This window comes from Hippoglossus hippoglossus, chromosome 18 (assembly GCF_009819705.1).
Source record: "Hippoglossus hippoglossus isolate fHipHip1 chromosome 18, fHipHip1.pri, whole genome shotgun sequence".
Taxonomy (NCBI): domain Eukaryota; kingdom Metazoa; phylum Chordata; class Actinopteri; order Pleuronectiformes; family Pleuronectidae; genus Hippoglossus; species Hippoglossus hippoglossus.
This window is the reverse complement of record NC_047168.1, coordinates 5,857,749-5,875,711: the sequence shown is the minus strand read 5'-3', so window position 1 is coordinate 5,875,711 and position 17,963 is coordinate 5,857,749. Positions and strand designations below refer to the sequence as shown.

The following is a 17,963-nucleotide window of genomic DNA, read 5'->3' as shown; positions in this document are numbered from 1 at the left end:
TTCGCAAAAGGTCACGGTAAAAACCAAGTCTGGCTCTGAAACCATCACACCCACCTCCAACTCCCACACACACACACGCACGCACGCACGAAACGGAGGAATAGATGAAGTGACAGACAAGTGACAGACAAGTGACAGACTTCCTCTCTCTCAGGAGACAAGCAGGAAAATGACAAGCACATAAAGAGGAGTGCGACAGATAAACTAACTAAACTAACCAGAGTCACAACACAGACACACACCCTGAGAATGTCTGAAAACCCGGCAGCAGTGAGTGCACAACCAGAAAAACGAGAGAGGAGAAGAGAAGACAAGAATCAGCAGTTGATAATAAATCGTCTAGACAGCAGCTAATGAAAACAGCCCGACAGTGGCTGCTTCCAAAATCGAGACCTGTGAACATGATGGTGTGTGTGTGTGAGTTGTTTGAATAAACATGTGTACATGAGTGCTTGATAAATTAGACCCATTAACACTTGCCATTCGCTGATTTTACCTTCGCTGTCTTTTCTCTCTCTCTCTCTCTCTCTCTCTCTCTCTCTCTCTCTCTCTCTCTCCCCCACACACACACGCACAAACATGCACGCACAAACAAACCACAGCAGCCTAGCAGTGTACGCCCCTCACAGCTGAGTTTAGAGCCACAGCAGCCGACGCCAGCACAGTCTTGTGACGTCAATCCAAAATAAAACTTACTCATCAAACTCTGAGTCGTCCATTCCACCCCTAAAAACAGCATCTACCATAACCAATTGCAAAAAAACAAACTCCTGAACTTTGTTACAGCAAATTTTACTTTATGGATGTTCCAGGTGTTTATTTATCATTACACTTTTTAATCGAAACTGTCCTTTGACTGCTTAGAGAGGAAAGCTTAAAACTCACATCTGGCTGTATAGATCAAAAAACACCCGCTTTAACAGACTGGGTGGCAGAAATGCGGCATCATGACTTTGTAATAACCAGATGGTCCCATTCAACTGGCGGAGAGACCTGAAGTGACACTGGCTGTGCTGATCGCTCAAGTTTATATATCATAAAAGTTACACTGTTGTCAGCCAAACAAAAGTGTCTGAGAACAGGAGATTGTTTCTAATGACACACTCCTGACAGCCAAAAACAACAGTAGAATGAGGAAGAGCCGGCAGTTAACATGCCTAAACTCGCTTGACTCATGCAAACACACATATACGCTGTCTGAGAAATGTGGCCCGGGGCTTCCTAACAAAACAAACACTTTGGAAAATGAGGAAAAGAAAGTGATCTCTTTGTTGAAGGTGGTAAGTGTTAGAACCCTGATAATGAGTCATAACAACAGTATTTTCCTCACCTGTAAAGGAGCTCACGGTGTGTTGTTTTTTTGAGTGTGCTAAATGCTGTAGGCATTATCCTTGGATGCACTTGAAAGCTTCTTACACATGCACAACAAACCTGAACATTACCTGGAGGAGGTGTATTTGTGAAAGCAAATCAGTTAAACCGCTGAACAGACTTTACCCTCCCTAAGTACAAATCAGTTTATTGTCTGGGCCGAGGTGTAAACACAACAGCTCTAGAGATTTCTCAGAGACCACGTGTTTATGTTGATGGCGTTTCTGTTCTGCCTCCTGCATGCCCTACCCAGTTCCCATCCCTCTCCTGAACCAGCTGACTAGTTCCAGTGAGTGAGAACACGGCACACATGGACAATAACCAGTTGTGTGCTACACGTGCGAGAGGGCAAGTCCAGGCCATTGTGTGAAGTTCATACGTGAAAACAGTGTTAAACTCTCTCTGTGGCCAATTGTCCTGTGTAACTGATACAGAGCTGGAGAGTGGTCAGACAAGCCCTGCCAAGCCCACATACCTGTGCAGAGGTTCAAGACTGTACTATCCAATTGCACAATACCATTTGAGTAACTGTCACATGCCAAAAGGAGTGAGTCAGGGCAGGACTTCATAATTACACTGCTTTGTGGGTGTGTGGGTGTGTGTGTGTGTGTGTGTGTGTGTGTAGGTGTGTGTGTAGGTGTGTGTGTGTGTAGGTGTGTGTGTGTGTTTGCTCCAAACCATAATGATTTCATACCTATTAGATATTAAAGGCTGAAAGGACATTTCAAATTTGAAACCAGATACACTGGTTGAGTCGTTTAAGAATAAAAGTGATCTGAGCCACAGCAAATGAAAGAGCTGTACAGTGTGTTCATATTGATGACTGTGTGTGTCGGGGGGTGTGCAAGTGGATGTGTGTGACTTGAGCTGCGTCTTCTGCATCTGCTCACAAAGACTTCTTTATCCAACTGTGACACACGTGATCCCCACATGGTCGCTCATACCATTTTCACAGGACCACACACACACACAAACAGCGTGTGTTTGTATCAGTGTTTGGGTGTTTAAAGGAGAAGGGAGGCACCTGGCTCCCATCTAGACATTGTGATCCCACACTTCCTGAATTGTGTATGTGCCACAACAGAACCCCCCCCCACCACATACTGGTCAGATACTACAGACAATAGGGTGTGTGTGAGCATGTGTGTGCGTGTGTGTGTGTGTGTGTATATGTGTGGCGGTGGTGATCCACTCCCATTCTTACCTGTCACACTTCAGTGTGTAATATCTATCAAAGTGGAAATGCCATGACAAAGAAACTAAGTCAAGCGGGAAAACAGAAAGCAGAAGAGAATGCAATGTGTCGCAGCTCTGCATAAATCTATTTCATGGTAGGGAAGGGAAACATATCACATCCTCTGTCTCATCTTAAACAGGTAAAAATAATTTATCATGTCATTCCTAGCCACATTAGAAAATATGTGTCCTGAAGATTTTTTATCTTGCAACCTTTCTACCACATGTTTAATTTATTGGACACCTTAGTGGAAATAAATCATTTTAGAACACTTTGAACTCCTTACCCTTGGCTGATGGTAAAGTTGGTGATATAGGAATCTCACTCTGTTGCACTTAACATAAATCAGCCTGAAGGAAACATTTTAAATTCAAAAGTGTGGAAAAATGGTTGGGAGTTGTAGAATCTTTTGACGGCCAATGACCTGCTCTCCTGAGTCTTATAAAAGTTGCTGATGTCAGCGGGGAGTACAGGATGAGAAATGGATAGCCGATATGGGTACTGTCAAGTAAAAGATTAATAATAATTTAATTTAAATAAAGCTTGTTATAAATATTGTAATGGTGACTTTAGTGATGTGCGTGTGTCTATATGTGTGTGTTTATTAGATACAGTATGAATATAATATTCAAAGGGAGAGACTTGAGTTATGCCAGGTTTGGAATTACACCATTTGCCCATCTGTCAGCATCGCCACGGAAATACACTGTCAATCATGCTGTAATTATTGCTTTAATCCTACTACATATAAATTCCAGTGCAGTCTTATGGACACACACTATTATGCAGACAGACACACACACATACAGTTTATGCTAATGATGCATTTGATCCCTCTACATCTTGTACTGTCTTTGTTTGAGGCATGTGCAGTATGCCCGTCTCTGTCCTTGTGTTTTAAATGTGTTCATAACCATGTGTTGAAGACATGCCTGTGTGTGTGTGTTTGTGCAATTGTGTGTCCTTGACCAGCTGCACTGGGCAGAGGAAATGAGGTGGAACTCAATCTGGTCCACACCTGTCTTTCTGTCTCTCTGGAGGGTGGAGCCTGGGGCCTCTCACACTCACACTCACACACACACACACACACACACACACACAGCTTCAAGTGCAAAAAAAGTGCACTGTTCACATTCTGCATGAGCAGATAGATTATGCATGCTGCAGCCAGCTCAGGAGCTTGGATCTATTAAAGTATGCACAGTTTTGTGTTTGGGTGCGCTTCATGAGGAAGACGGAAGCAGCAGAGATGTGTATGTTTGTTAGTGCTGTATGATGGGGTGAGAGAGAGGGAGAGAAATTAAAAAGCCTGACACACATTAATTAAAGTGAAAAAGAGGATGACGGAAAAAAGGCGAAGCAGGCGGAAGTGAGGAATGAGGTGGAGGGAGAGCAGATGAAGAGATCGGGGATGACAGTCTATGCCACAAAAGGACACACACACACACACAGAGAGAGAGAGAGAGAGAGAGAGAGAGAGAGAGAGAGAGAGAGAGAGAGAGAGAGATTGCACTGTTATGAGAGGGGGGGGGGGGGTTACTCTGGGACGCCAGAACCCAGTGACATGACACAGATGCACTTTGCTACTGTGCAGAGAACAGAGGGGTAATGGAGGAGAGGAGGAGGGTATGGAAGGATAGAGGAGAAGAAGAAGAGGAAGAGAGGATGGGTGTATGAGAGGTTGCTGACTCTCTGCTCTGTTTCCACACCATTATGGAGAGACTGAGGCACAGTGTGGAGAAGATTTCATGTTAAAGGAGCAACGTGTAACATCAATGCATCATTGTAAAAATTAGTTAGTGAAAAGCTGGTTAAAAGATACTTTCAGCATCTGCACAGTTAAAAAAGTAATCTGCAAGTCTGATATTGTCCACAGACTGTACACTGCTCACGTGAAGACCATGTCCATACATGTAGACCACATGTAGACAATTTAGTATGAACACTACCACGTGTCATGCTATCTGTGACTGCTGTAGAGAATGTGAATATTGGCATTTAACAGTCTATGAGCTTTACAATGTGTGTCAACAGGTCAGATTTCGCAGGAATTTTACTGGGTTGCTTTACAGCAGAAGACAGAAGGGGGGCGCTGCACAGGTAGATATTAATTGTATCTCTTAATAGCAGCAGGGAATGGAGTCAAAGGAAATCATGCCTCTAACATGGTTATTTTCTTCTGTGAAGCTTCAGAAAATCACTGGGGAAGAACAGACGGCAGAATAACAACATTCATCATCATGTTTGAGGCAGGAAGAAACAGTGTGGATTGGAAATATAGTATTCATGGTAGTAGTAGAAATTCTATGAAATAAGAATAAAAAAATCAATTACGTTCACTGGTATAGTATTTAGTATTCATACTGACAACACAATTTGACAGTGATGTATAAAAATGCTACATGCAACCATTTAATGTGAATTAGATTCAGACGCACATATAGAAAATGATATATGCCACTGAATAGCACACACACCCACGCACGAGACCTTACAGCAGACAAATGTTTCCACCCACACACCCACACACACACAAGCTTGTATTTCTTTTCACCACAGAATGTCAAACATTACCATACATATATGCATGCAGGCAGGCTATCAGTGTGCCAACATATAACAGCACAGCCTTCCATCCATCCGTCTATCCCTTCACACACCCCCTCCCATTCATCTCATCCCCTGCCTCCCTCCATCCCTCTTTTCACACCTGCCAGGCCTACAGCAAGGTCACACACCTCAATTACCCTGTGCGCTCACACAGACGCACACACGCATACGTACACACACATGCACACGCACAAAGAGCAAGAGAGGGAGTGTGATCGGGAGGGAAGATAAGAAAGGAGGGGGCGAGAGCAGATTTCACGCTACCCTGAGCACTGGCTAGCATGCACCAGTGTTTGACATTTTATTTATGATGTGCAATGTTCAGTACCTGCCCTCTCTTTTCTTTTTTATCTCCCTCTTTGTGTCTCTGCTTCAGACGACCACATCAGCATTACTCTGCTTTATCAGCCAACCACATGAGAAGTAACTAAAGTGTTGTGATATATATGGACATATATTAAAAAAACTGTATTGTAGCAGATTTGTTGAAAAGTGTCAATAACGACGACTACTTTTTTATTAGGTATATGTTCTGATTTCAATATGAACTAAATGTTTTAGACATTTAAAAAAAAATCTACCAGCAGCAATGTAATGTGAGGGGTCGCTAAGAGACTTCAAAATCACCAGCCTAACATCACTAATAGTCTGGGTATCATGCTCCAACATCGACACTAATGTGCCTTACAAATAACACACCATGAATCCCAATGTGCCTAATAGCCATATTGATGCACTAGCGGTGAATGTGATCCTCCTATTAGGGCTTTTTGTATCTGCTGGAGGACTGCTGTTCACCTATTCAGCCACCGGAGGCAGCTAGCTGTGTTTACACTGTGGGATAATACAGCCGCCATATGGCAACTTATACCGGAGACATACTGTATGAGGCTCCAGGAAACTGCAAACACACTGCACAAACACCACACAGTGCACACTCAGCCCTGTGTTTTAAGCTCCAGTTTGATTAGTAAGCTTGAATAAAAGACCCAGATGACTGGAGTTGGTCTGAGCCTGATCTGAGATCTGAGAGAATATTTTGTAGCACTGGACGGTGAGAGGGTAAAGGGCTTCAGTTTGGACTGTAACACTGTTTAGCAGCCCAAACACTGCTCCGATATTTTAACAACACCTACACATGTCAGCATCTAACCATTAGCTGATAAGTGTAGGAGTTTATTGTCTTAACTGCCTTTTATTAAGGCTACTCAACTCCCAAAGCCACTTTAACGTTTTTAATGCCTCAAGAACATATTTAGCTTCAGTTTTTCCTTTTTGCAGATATTCTATATTTCTGCTGAATGAAAGTGGAGGGGAGGAAGAATAAATACGCAGTGTCGGCTATCTGACAGAGAGGGGATCAAGTACACTCACCGTGATGCTTGTAATTCAACACGTAAGTGATAGAAGTCCTGTGGGAGAGAGTCAGCCTGTCTCATGACCTCCATCACCCTGCCCCACCCACCACACACACACTATAAGATATTGTATCAGCACAGTACAGTATAGGCAGCGTCCAGACCTCCAACACTGGCCAAACAAAGGGAACAGAGGAAATCGATTACAATACTGATCCCTAACACACACTTTCTCACTCTTCTGATCTTTGCAATCAAAGCTATAACAGTGTGTGTGTATGTGTGTGTGTGTGTGCGTGCGTGTATGTGTGACAGAGAGAAAGAAAGAGGTGTATTTCTTTTTTGATTTGATTGACACAGATCTAAAATTTAGGGTTAAGAGATGAAGAAGTGAACAGAATGAGGGAGAGGAGGATGAAAGAACAGGAAAAGGGAAAGACAGAAAGGAGAGAAGTCTGTGAACGGATATGGAGAGACACTGGTGTGAGGGAAGGAGAGGGAGGGTGCAGACAGACCATGGAGGGCTCGACTCTTTGAGACGGATCATGTTACCGGTCTGGGGCAAACACACACACACACACTTACACATTTACACACTCGGACCCATAAAGGTCACAGTGCACTCGCTGCCCTCCAGACACACTGATGCGGAGAAACAGATATCCTCGTAAACTCTCAAAGAAAGACACTGCTTTGATTTCTCAGTCTGTTGTTGTCCACACACACATTGAATAGACCTGTCAATTAAACTAATGCACGACCAGCACAGTTGCACTTAAGATATGTGAAAATGCAATCAAAAGAGAGTAGAAAATTGTGCTGGTCATTCATTTGCAAATTTCAAAGCTTTCTTACCAAAAATGAAAGACTCCTGTGTGGCTCAGCTGTTACTTGTGACTCACGTATTGAGGAGAAGTGGAGTGAGAGACATGGTGGGACACACATGCGCACTCAAAAGCACAGACGTTACACAAGTGAGAGAGGTCAGGGTTCAGTGTGGAACTGGGTTAAAGAGACGGTTGACAGAGGAAGCAAGAGCAGGTAAAAGAGAGGAAGAAAAGGGAGATTAGAAAAAAGAAAGGAGAACGGGGAGGAACAGAGGAAGAGAGGAAAGAGGGCAGTTCAAAGGAAAGAGTAGAAGAGAAAGATGGGAGATTAGACGTCTAACCAAATAATCTACAAAGCACAATTTCCCTGTCCTCTCTGATCAGTTAACTCGACCCTCCAGACATCTACATCTTCCTCCTCTTCCTCTCTTGTTAGCTCTCCATCTGCTCAGAAACATAATCGGTTTAATGCATTACTGTAAGTCTATCAGCTGGATCGATTAAGGTCACTGTGGGGTCACTCGCATGTCATGGATGTGGTGTGTGTGCGTGTCTTACATTTGTGATTAATGAACAGCCACAGACGTGCACTATCGGGTGTACGAACCAGATGTAGAGTTGTGTGTCGCTGCTTTATCATACACAAACACACATGATTCATTCGCTGTTTGCGTGTGTGTGTTATGTCAAGGTGATTCAGTTTGCCGAGTATAGTTTTACTTCAGGAAGTCACGTGGAGAATTTTCTACCTGTGTCACCAGCTTGTCCCGCCCTTACCGCTGCATCGCGAGCTACTTTGAACAACTGCGGTTACTGCAGCTCCGCCACCCAGACAGCTAGCTCATTAGCTCCGTCACCAGCGCACAATGGTGCTCATGAATGGAAGATTGTATTTGTCTGATGCATTTGAAATGGAACGGCCTAGTCGCACCGCTGTGACGCAAGATGCTGCCCCTGGATTTATAAACACAACCACAAGCCGAGTGTTTGCTGCAGCAGTTAAAGATGATTATTGTTTGATAAGGAACCTTGAACATTTAAGAAATGGACGGCCGCTCCATCCCCTCAGCCCAATGGGATGCTTGTGTTGCTAGGTTTCTGCTGAATTTACAAGTCGACTCCAGGACTCGACCTGGGATCTTCGACTAGGACTTGAACACTTAAGACTCAAGACTCGACTCAGACTGGAGGTTTAGTAACTTAACTACGAGACTGATGTATGACATTGAAAACAATAAAATGTACATTTTGTTGCAATGATTTAAACTTACATAAACTTTTTTACTTTACCATCTAATGAAAACACATAATTGCATGTCTTCATAAGAGCAGCCCTGGAGTAAATAGACAAATATCAATGGAGGAAAACCAGTGAGACAAGGCACAACTAAAGACTGTGTTTAAGTCTTGTAACATTAACACAGACCTGCAGGTGAACCCAGCTCTCTGACAGACCTGGTGACAGTCTCACCTTTTCATTCACAAAGAGGTCTGGGCACAATGTCTGTGTCTATGCACACACTATCACACCCATTCCCCGAACTCTAATGCAGACACAGCTCACATTCACACACACAATGAGAAGGGGGCAGGGCCACATTACTTAATGAGAAAGACCATACATAAACAAATATAGAGAAAACGAATGAGAACACAAGAGCAGCAATGTTCCAAGAGACTGCACATTTGTTGTTTGTAATTACAGGGTGAACTAAAGACACAGGGCATCAGCCAACTGTCTTGAGTGTTTATGTGAATCTGTGTTTGTGCACTTAAGCTGCTGCTTCTACCCAATGCAACAGTAGGATGAGCCTCAGTTCAGACATCAAGAACATTACAACGAGCTAATAATGAATACAAACTGGACAACAGAGGGGAAAACACACCCCTGCATCTCAGGGATATTCATGCATCATTAACAGGGGGAAAAAAAGACGTGCTGAGAAGAGAAATAGGAACAAACACAGACTGTCAAGGAAAAGTCGCACACAGGTTTTCAATTATGAAGAAGAAACATGTGCACACTGTCTACAGACTATCAATTATAAAACTTAACACTCTTTCTAGTGTTTAGCCCACTAAACATTTCTCTTTCTACTCCACATTCCCTCTGCTTTCATCATGAGCTATAAGGAACACCGTGTCCTTCAGTACAGAGCGAGCACACTGTAACAATCTACAGCCCTTCACACACATGCAAGAGATGCTATAAACAGTTGACCTTTGCCAAACTGAGATAAAATTTGCCTTGCACTGAGGACTCTTGCACGCAAACACACACACACCTGTGTCAGTCAGTCACAACCTGACTGGCACGGAGGTTAGTCACACGATCCCTGTGTGGTAAAGTGTGTGTGTGTTATAGATTTTGTCTTCTATCATCTTGCCAATCCCCTGTCTCCTCCAGGTAGTAGTGACACAGCCTTTTCCTGACTGAGACAACTGGGAGCCATTACCCTAAATCAACAAAATCCATTCTTTCCCAATCACACAAAGAAGCCATTTGCACACTCAGCATACTACCTCTGCCAGTATGTGTGTGTGTGTGTGTGTGTGTGTGTGTGTGTGTGTGTGTGTGTGTGTGTGTGTGTGTGTGTGTGTGTGTGTGTGTGTATTCAAAATGTCTCAGCATGACTATTTTCCCCATTCTCCCAGACATCTCTCCATCTCCACTTCTTTTTCTTAATACCTATTCTTTCTCTTGTGCGTCTGAAGCTCAGATCCAGGCCAACCTGAATAAATAAGGAAGTCAGGCTGCAGCACGTGGATCTGACCCTCCACCACACTGTTGAGTCTCTGTCTTTCATCATGTCTCCATCTCTCTCTTTGTCTTACTCTCTGCTAATCATATACAGCCACTTCTAGTTTCTATGGTGGAAATTAGCTCCAAGGCCAAAGCTAATCTCTCTGAGCCCTTTTACTCTACATAATAGAATTAACCACCTAAGCCTTATCCCTCTGTGCATTAACAAACTGTGCTTTTGACTATAAAACTAGTGTGTAGTCATAGATAAAGTCAGACTAGACCATTAAGCCACTGAATAAAATGCAGCTACTGTATTTATGTATGTGTCGGAATATGTGCTGTGCCATTAGCAATAGAGCCAGGATCCTCAAGGAACTAGCACAATTTCAGGCAAATATGCTCTGAATAGGTGACTGTTGTGCAACGACACAGTTAGAACTTGTCCCGACGTATATGCACTATTGAATTAACCACACTGAACCTTGGAAATGCTGTGGAGACAACCCAAGGCCAAATGGTACCTCCCTCTACGTAGACACAGTTGAGTTACGCTTGTATTGTTCCAAACTAAAAACTGAACACAAACCATAATTTGCTTTAGACACACTGTTTGTAGCTGTAACTTGCAATCTGAATATAAATGTAATGGAATATAATTCGATCAGTTCCTATATGTGATAGAAAATGACATCGACACACCTTCCAGAGATGAAGAACACAAAGATGAAAAAACACACAAAAACTGTGACCACTATCGAGAAAAAGTTGCCAAAATTAAGTAGTATCCGAATTGTTTATCTCTTAGTTTCTTTTTTGGTCTCAATCCCTCCTCCTTGCTTTTTTGCTCAGTTTTTAACAAAAACGTTTTACTAATTCCTTCCTGTGTAATTTGTCCCATCTCACAGCTCCACTACACTACAGAGGTGCAGATCTAAGAGCTTCAATGAACTGGCTCTAGGTTGAATGAATACAACATTCAATCAATCAGAGTAACTAACAGACATTTATTTACATGAAAGTGTCTCAAATTATTACTTTGACATGAGTTGTTATTAGCCCAGCTCCAGCCCCTTTCACCACAGACACAACCCAGCCATGGCGCCAGTCAGCCAGCCAGCTCCCCCTCACCTCCACCCCTGAACCTCTTCTCCTGCCTGTCTGCTCCTCTCTTTCTCCTCCCCCTTTACTGTTTTTAAATACAAGGCAGAACACCCCTCCCCCTCGTCTTCTCTCTCTCTCTCTTCTTCCGTCTCCCTTTTTCTTCTCCAGGCAGCACACTCAATCACCCTCACCCTCCTCCTCCTCCTCCCCCTTGCCATCTCAGCCTCCATTCCAATGAATGCACAATCTCCCCCCTTCAGGCATGGGGGGACTGCCCTAGGGCTGGGGAGGGGTAAAGAGGAGAGCAGCACACATGCACATACAAATTCAATCACAAAAACACACCCCCTCTCCCCACTACCTCCTGTGTGTGTGTGTGTGTGTGTGTTTGCGTGCACATCTGTAGAGAAACACAGGGCTCGGTGGGTGACAGACGGGGGTGGAAGGTTTGGGTGGCGTCCTAATAGCTCTTAATGCAGGAAATGGCTTGTTGCTACACAGACAGCTCCAGAATCAACTGTCATCACAGGCCTCATCCCCATATTTTATCTGTATCAGCAAAACCCACACATTCACTCGCAGCTGGGCCAGGTCACCCCTCCCCCAATTAATGACTTTGCAAAACTGTGGCCTGCAGAGACAAAAAATCCCAGCTAGAATGGAAAGCCATGGAATCTGTCTTGCACATTTATAGAAGCTTTGATAATATATCACTTTGCGAAACTTGGATTTGTGTGTAACATTTTGTTCCATCTCTGTTTGTTTACTGTGGACCACACAATAATCAGCTTTCTAAAATGGGATGACACACACAGTTAGACAATAATGGAAAGCAAATTTTCATATATTTATAGAAATATATGTAAAATCAGTTATATTCTACCACAATATTTGTTGCTTTATTCCTAAAACGATTTAAGAGTAAATCTTATACCACAACTTATTCTAATTGATCAAATATAACAGAACTCTTTGATGATGTTGATGATGTTATTGTGCCACACAATAAAGTAATGTATTATGTCCCATCATATTCTCCTGTATTACAGCATCTTCTATATTCAGAATGGGAACTAGCAGCACAGTATAAACAGATTAGCACAGCATTAGAACTGGCTGTGTCCTGTGTACAGTATTTCCTAATAGGGCATGGCTATGTCAGAGAGTGAGCCTGCAGCTATGATGTATTCCAGTCCACAGCAGGCGACCCCAGCTGAACCGCGCCTGGCACACCACTATTGGATAATCGCAGCTGGACAGGAAGTGGTGGAAGAATAAAAAAAAGAAAGAAAAGAGGGAAGAAATATCAGAGAGTAGAAGACGCTCTACTTCCGCTGGAAATGAGCTAATGAAGAGAGAGAAAGGGAGAAATTCCCCAGGGGTAACAGGAAGGGTAGGGGCGGCAAAAGGGAATAGTAACAGTGATTTTGCCTTGTGTGTGGAAGTGTGTTTGCGCATGTGCAGGCCGGGTGCTCACGTGTGTGTGTGTGTGTGTGTGTGTGTGTGTGTGGAGGAGTGCTGTTGGGATCGGTTTACAGTAGTATGCGTGAGATGGCTTTCTAGTGAGCCTTTTATTTTAGGAATGTTTGTGTTGGTTTGAAAACTAGGGGGGGGGGGGGGGGGGGGGTTAATTAGGACAGGCCCACGCACACACAAAGACACCGACACACACGCATGTGCACACTCGCATACTGACACCAATATTAGCTCCAGGCAGACGCCGGCACAAGTGTTGTATTTCTCACACACTCGCTCAGGGAGGAGCATGCACACGCGCACGCGCACGCACACACACACGCGCGCGCACACACACACACACACACAAAACGCTGGATCCTATTAGCTCTTCACATGTGAGTAACACACACGCACAGGCGCACACACATACACACACACACAGGGTCTGACCGCAGACCAGACTACTGACAAGAACAAGCCCCCAGACCACTACTGGACGGTAAAACCCACACTTTGTTTGTGTGTTTAACTAGTCCAATGTGTAAGATGCTAATAGGAGCCGGCATCTGTGTGTGTGTGTGTGTGTGTGTGCACAAGCGCAGAGGAGCTAGGTATTCACTGATTAATGCTTCTGGAGACAAAGTCACAAGACCCGTGTTCAATACAATCACCTGCTTATTTCATGATGCAGAGATGAAAACAGAGAAGAGATCTGAGCAGAGAAAAGCAGATGAGGAGAAAAGAAAGACAGCGACCTTTTGTGCAAAGTGGCATTTAAGTGAAGGTGAAAAATACAGAAAAGACTTGGAGGGGAAAAGATGAAGGATTGACAAGGATAAGACAACAGGAAAGAAAGAAACAGGGGAGTAGAAATTAACTACTTTTGTGTTTTGTTTTCTGTGCCGGGGGAACCAGCTGCTGTGGAGTCAACGAGGGCATTTAAATCGTCCTGCTCTGACATGAACCACCTCCACAATTTTCTTGACAGGGTTTTCTTTGGTTTCCCAGTAACATGACAATCAGTTTAGATTCAGAATATTTGCTTTCATGTAAAGCACTAGAAGTATGTGTGTAATACTTATGGTTTCTGACAGACGCTTTCAATCTCTCCACCTTCAGTTCACAATCATCCAGAAATCTTTGTCCTAAAAGTGGCTCTGTAGTCTGGTGCTCGTCTATTTTGGGGCATCCCTCACATGCAAAAGTTTAGGAAGCCCCGTGACATAAACATTCAAGACTGTCCACAAAGAGACACACATTCACACACAGCCCCAGCTGGAGCACACAAGCTCCCTTTGTGCTGCATTCCTCACGCCTTTTAGCCTTAGCTTCAGCCTTTAGCTTAGCTCCTCTCCATCTGCACACATACACACGGCAACTTTCTCCTGCTTTTGTCTGCAGAGCGGTAGCGGTGAAACAGCTGAAAGATTGTGGATAGGAAGCTCGTCTTACCGTGGCCAGGCTCAGGCTGAGCACACAGCGAGACACAGGGTCGGCTCGGTGGAGTAAAATCCAAAAGAGGGTTGTTGGTTAAAGAGTCAGCCAGCTCAGCAGATTCCCACCACCTTTCCTTTCCTTTCCTTTCCTGCTGCCTTGCCTTCCTGCCTGCTCTCCCAGCTTTGTGTGTGCCTTGTATTTTCCCTTTAAATTGCACGGGCTGCCTCCCCCCACCTCCTCAGCACACACGCGCACCGAGCCAACACACAAAACACACACTGCCCCTGAATATGACACTGTTGTCAAAAGCATGCAGCACTGTTGTTGTTGTTATTTTTATACGTTTTTTTTTTCGTATTCTGCAGCCGGAAAGGAAAAAAAAAGAAAAAAGGGACCGAAATAGAAATCCTCTTTGTCTTTCTTCCTCTTCTCTCCCTCTCTAGAAAAATAAAAGTGACTCTCGTTTTAGATCCTCTTCTTCTGTCTGTTCCTCTTCCTCACTCTCTCTATCTCTATATTCTGTCTCGCTTTTTTCCCCACTCAGTAGTCAAACAAAGAAAGGAAAGGAACAGAGTGAGCGCACACACGCACACAAACACACACAGACATACACAACACACATTTGCTTCTGCTTTCTCTCTTTCTCTCTCAACACACACACATACACTCATGCACAGGCTCAGAGCCCAACCCCCCAGCCTGCCTCCCTCTGATTTTTTTTTTTTCACTCCCTGCCTTTCTCTAAACAGCACCTCCCCCCTTTCCACCCACTCCCCCACCCCTCCCTCAGCCTGATCTGGCCTCGTTTTCATTCGTCTACCACTCCTCCCTCTCTCCTCCCTCCCTCCCTCCCTCTCTCCATCCTTCGCCTCCCTCCCTCTGTGTGTCAAACAGATGGGATTGGAGAGCAGAAGGAGCCTCTGTGTTCGCTCTCTACCTCGATATCTCTTCTTCATTAGTGTGATGTAAGCCCGGTGGAAAAATGCTTTGACCTAGAGTGCACACACACACGCTGATGATTAAAAAAAAAATCGATAGAGATGCAGATAACCTTCGATCAGGGTTATAAGACTACAGTGTGGGTCGTTTCGCAGATGTGAATTTATTACGGCAACATCTCCGCATTAACAGATGTGTGAAGTCAGTGATGAGGCTTTCGAGTAAAAAGCAGCTAACATGTGGCTCTGCGAGAACAATGGCTCCCACACAAATCTGGTGCAACTTGACCACTGGAACAGTTACTAACTTTATGTCTCCATTTACTGACTTCTGACAGCATAATGGATTTACTACATCTAATTTCTGTTGCAAATCAATTAGATGAGATTAGATGGCTGCTTTACTGCTGTTTCCTCTTTCTAAACTCTAAGACCCTTTTTACCTTAAAGGATCATTACAGTGCAAGAAGTCACATGATCAGAAACCAAGCTTAAAGGTTTAGCGAGATTATCTGAACCAGTTTGTATACCTGAAAATAAAACACAGAATGTGTACAAGTAACCAGGAAGTTAGTCTATTATTAATAAAACTGTCATACAATGACATGCCCACAATAATGCGAGAATTTAGCAAAACAAACTTTTTGCGAACAGCGTTTTACGTTATGTTAGATTTTTTGCCAATGTGTTGATGTTCAAAAACTCCAGTTTCTGTGTGTACACGTAAAATGGAACATTTGGGAAACGATGACATCACAGCATTGTTCTCTGGTATTTGACACATCACTGATCTAGACTCTACGGCTACCTACTGGTCTGGCAAGTTTGTTTGAGCACTAATAGTCATTTTTATGTTCTCGCCTGGACTGAGATATTTTGTAAAACATAGGTCTTTTCATATCAGGAGAAGCTGTCTCACCTCACTGTCATACCAATGTTGCAAAGAACAAAATCTCTCATTGTTTCCTTTGACAGTAAAAGAAACCCAAATAATTCACATAATTGATAATTGATCATTTACACACCGAGATCCAGAACTTTGATGCATGTCATAGCATTGCGCTGGAAACAGGGTGAAAATTGGCATGTCCACTAGGGTGTTTGTGTTTCCGTCAGTGTCGATTGGAGCTGGAGATGATAAATACCCGTGACTACTGCAGACTCATTTGACCCGGGAGTAAATGCCAATTGTACCCTGTCCCAGTGAAGACAAGCGCCAGATGTTGGGGGCGTGTGGGTTTTTGTCTAGTGTGAAAGGGTCTTTAGTGTCAAACCTAAAAACAATTGATCGAGCAACCTAATCGAATCAAAATAACATTTAGAAACTCTAAGATTATGTTTCAAAACAGTTAATCTTTTGTCCAGTACATATTTCACTTCTGTGTAGATTATTGAATATGTCAGTACAAAGTGCATTAACTGTGAGCACAGTAACTTTGTTTGAGTTCTACAGAGCTTACAGGCTGCGACAGTGGAACAAGTAATGCCCACTTGTTGGCATGTTTCTCTTTCTCTCTCTCTCTCTCTCTCTCTCTCTCTCTCTCGCACGCACGCGCGCGCGCGCACACACACACACACACACACACACACACACACACACACACACACACACACACACACACACACACACACACACACACACACACACACACACACACACACACACACACACACACACACACACACACACACACACACACAAGGCATGCCCTCTTGAGTGTCAGCCACGTGCAGGAAGATGAAATTCCAGAGAGGAGAGAAAAAGTACAGTCGGAAAGCCAGGAAGGAGAAAGAGAGGGAGGGTTAGGGGTGACGGTATGGAAAATACAGCATAGAGCCGCTGCACTCTCTGACCAGGGCATAGGCTGGAGGAAATATAGGCACTATTACTGCACTCAGTGACTCCTATAGACTACTCCCCCCCCCCCCCCCCCGTCTCCCTCCCTCGCTCTATACAGAAGCCAGGGCACCAGGAGACATGGCTCCCGACTGTATGACCAGAACAGAAAGGTAACAGAGAAACACTGGAGGTAACACTGAAGACTTTCCAGAAAATCTGCAGATGAGTATGTGCCAGTTGCTGAATATTTCTGCCAGCTCAAAGAGCATAATTTCATTTCAGCTTCTGGTGCATGCACAGAGCTTAGATACAGATGTTGCATTCAACATGTGTGCCTGTGTGTGCATGCATTAAGCTGTTTGGAATGAGAGGAGACCAGATGCAATAGAAACTTACACACACAACCACCTCTAATTAGTTTTATATATGTATGTAGTAGTCCATGATCAAAAATACTGTCACCATAACCATTGTTGTTGCTTTTTTGTCCACATTGTGCTCTTTATACTGTACAACCAACATTGTGAAGCAAAATACTTCCTTTCAGGTGATGTGTACACAGACCTAAGTCAAGTTCTCATGTGAGAGAAAGAACTACACAACTGCAGCTGAAACTGTGACCCCACTGTTTATAGACACACACAGAAATAACTATTGCCTTCAAACTTATTAGGTTCTACACAGTAGAACCTAATAAGCCCCTCAACCACTATAAAGGTGTGCTAAATTAATAGTAAAAAGGGGTGTAGGCCTTTATGTTTGTTGTACATGAAACTATGCCAAAACATAATCAATACAAGTGCTCAAAGTTATTTCAGTGAGTATTGCTTGAAATTGTTATATGTATTGACTCCAGACCTCTCCCAAGATACATGTATAAACATTACTTTGTATGAAGATGCAGGGGAAAGCTTTCTAGCTTTATATCTCACACATAAGCCATTTGTTGTGCAGTTGCATTTGCAGACTGGTGCATCAAACAAACCCTGAGTGGTTAAGCAGGGAAGTATATCCACTATCACTGGAGTGTGGTCAGCACC

General features: G+C 43.7%; 1 protein-coding gene across 6 annotated transcripts in view; it reads right to left on the bottom strand.

The window, feature by feature from the left end:
• kdm6ba (lysine (K)-specific demethylase 6B, a) overlaps positions 1 to 17,963 on the bottom strand; it is an 89,807-nt gene that overhangs the window by 33,048 nt on the left and 38,796 nt on the right. The window contains exon 1 of one of the 6 annotated variants that reach the window (XM_034569398.1): positions 14,161 to 14,493. The exons of the other annotated variants lie outside the window; for them this stretch is intronic. The gene's annotated coding sequence lies outside the window, so the exon portion shown is untranslated. Of the gene's footprint in view, positions 1 to 14,160; positions 14,494 to 17,963 lie in introns of those variants that run through there. 6 annotated transcript variants of the gene reach the window in all.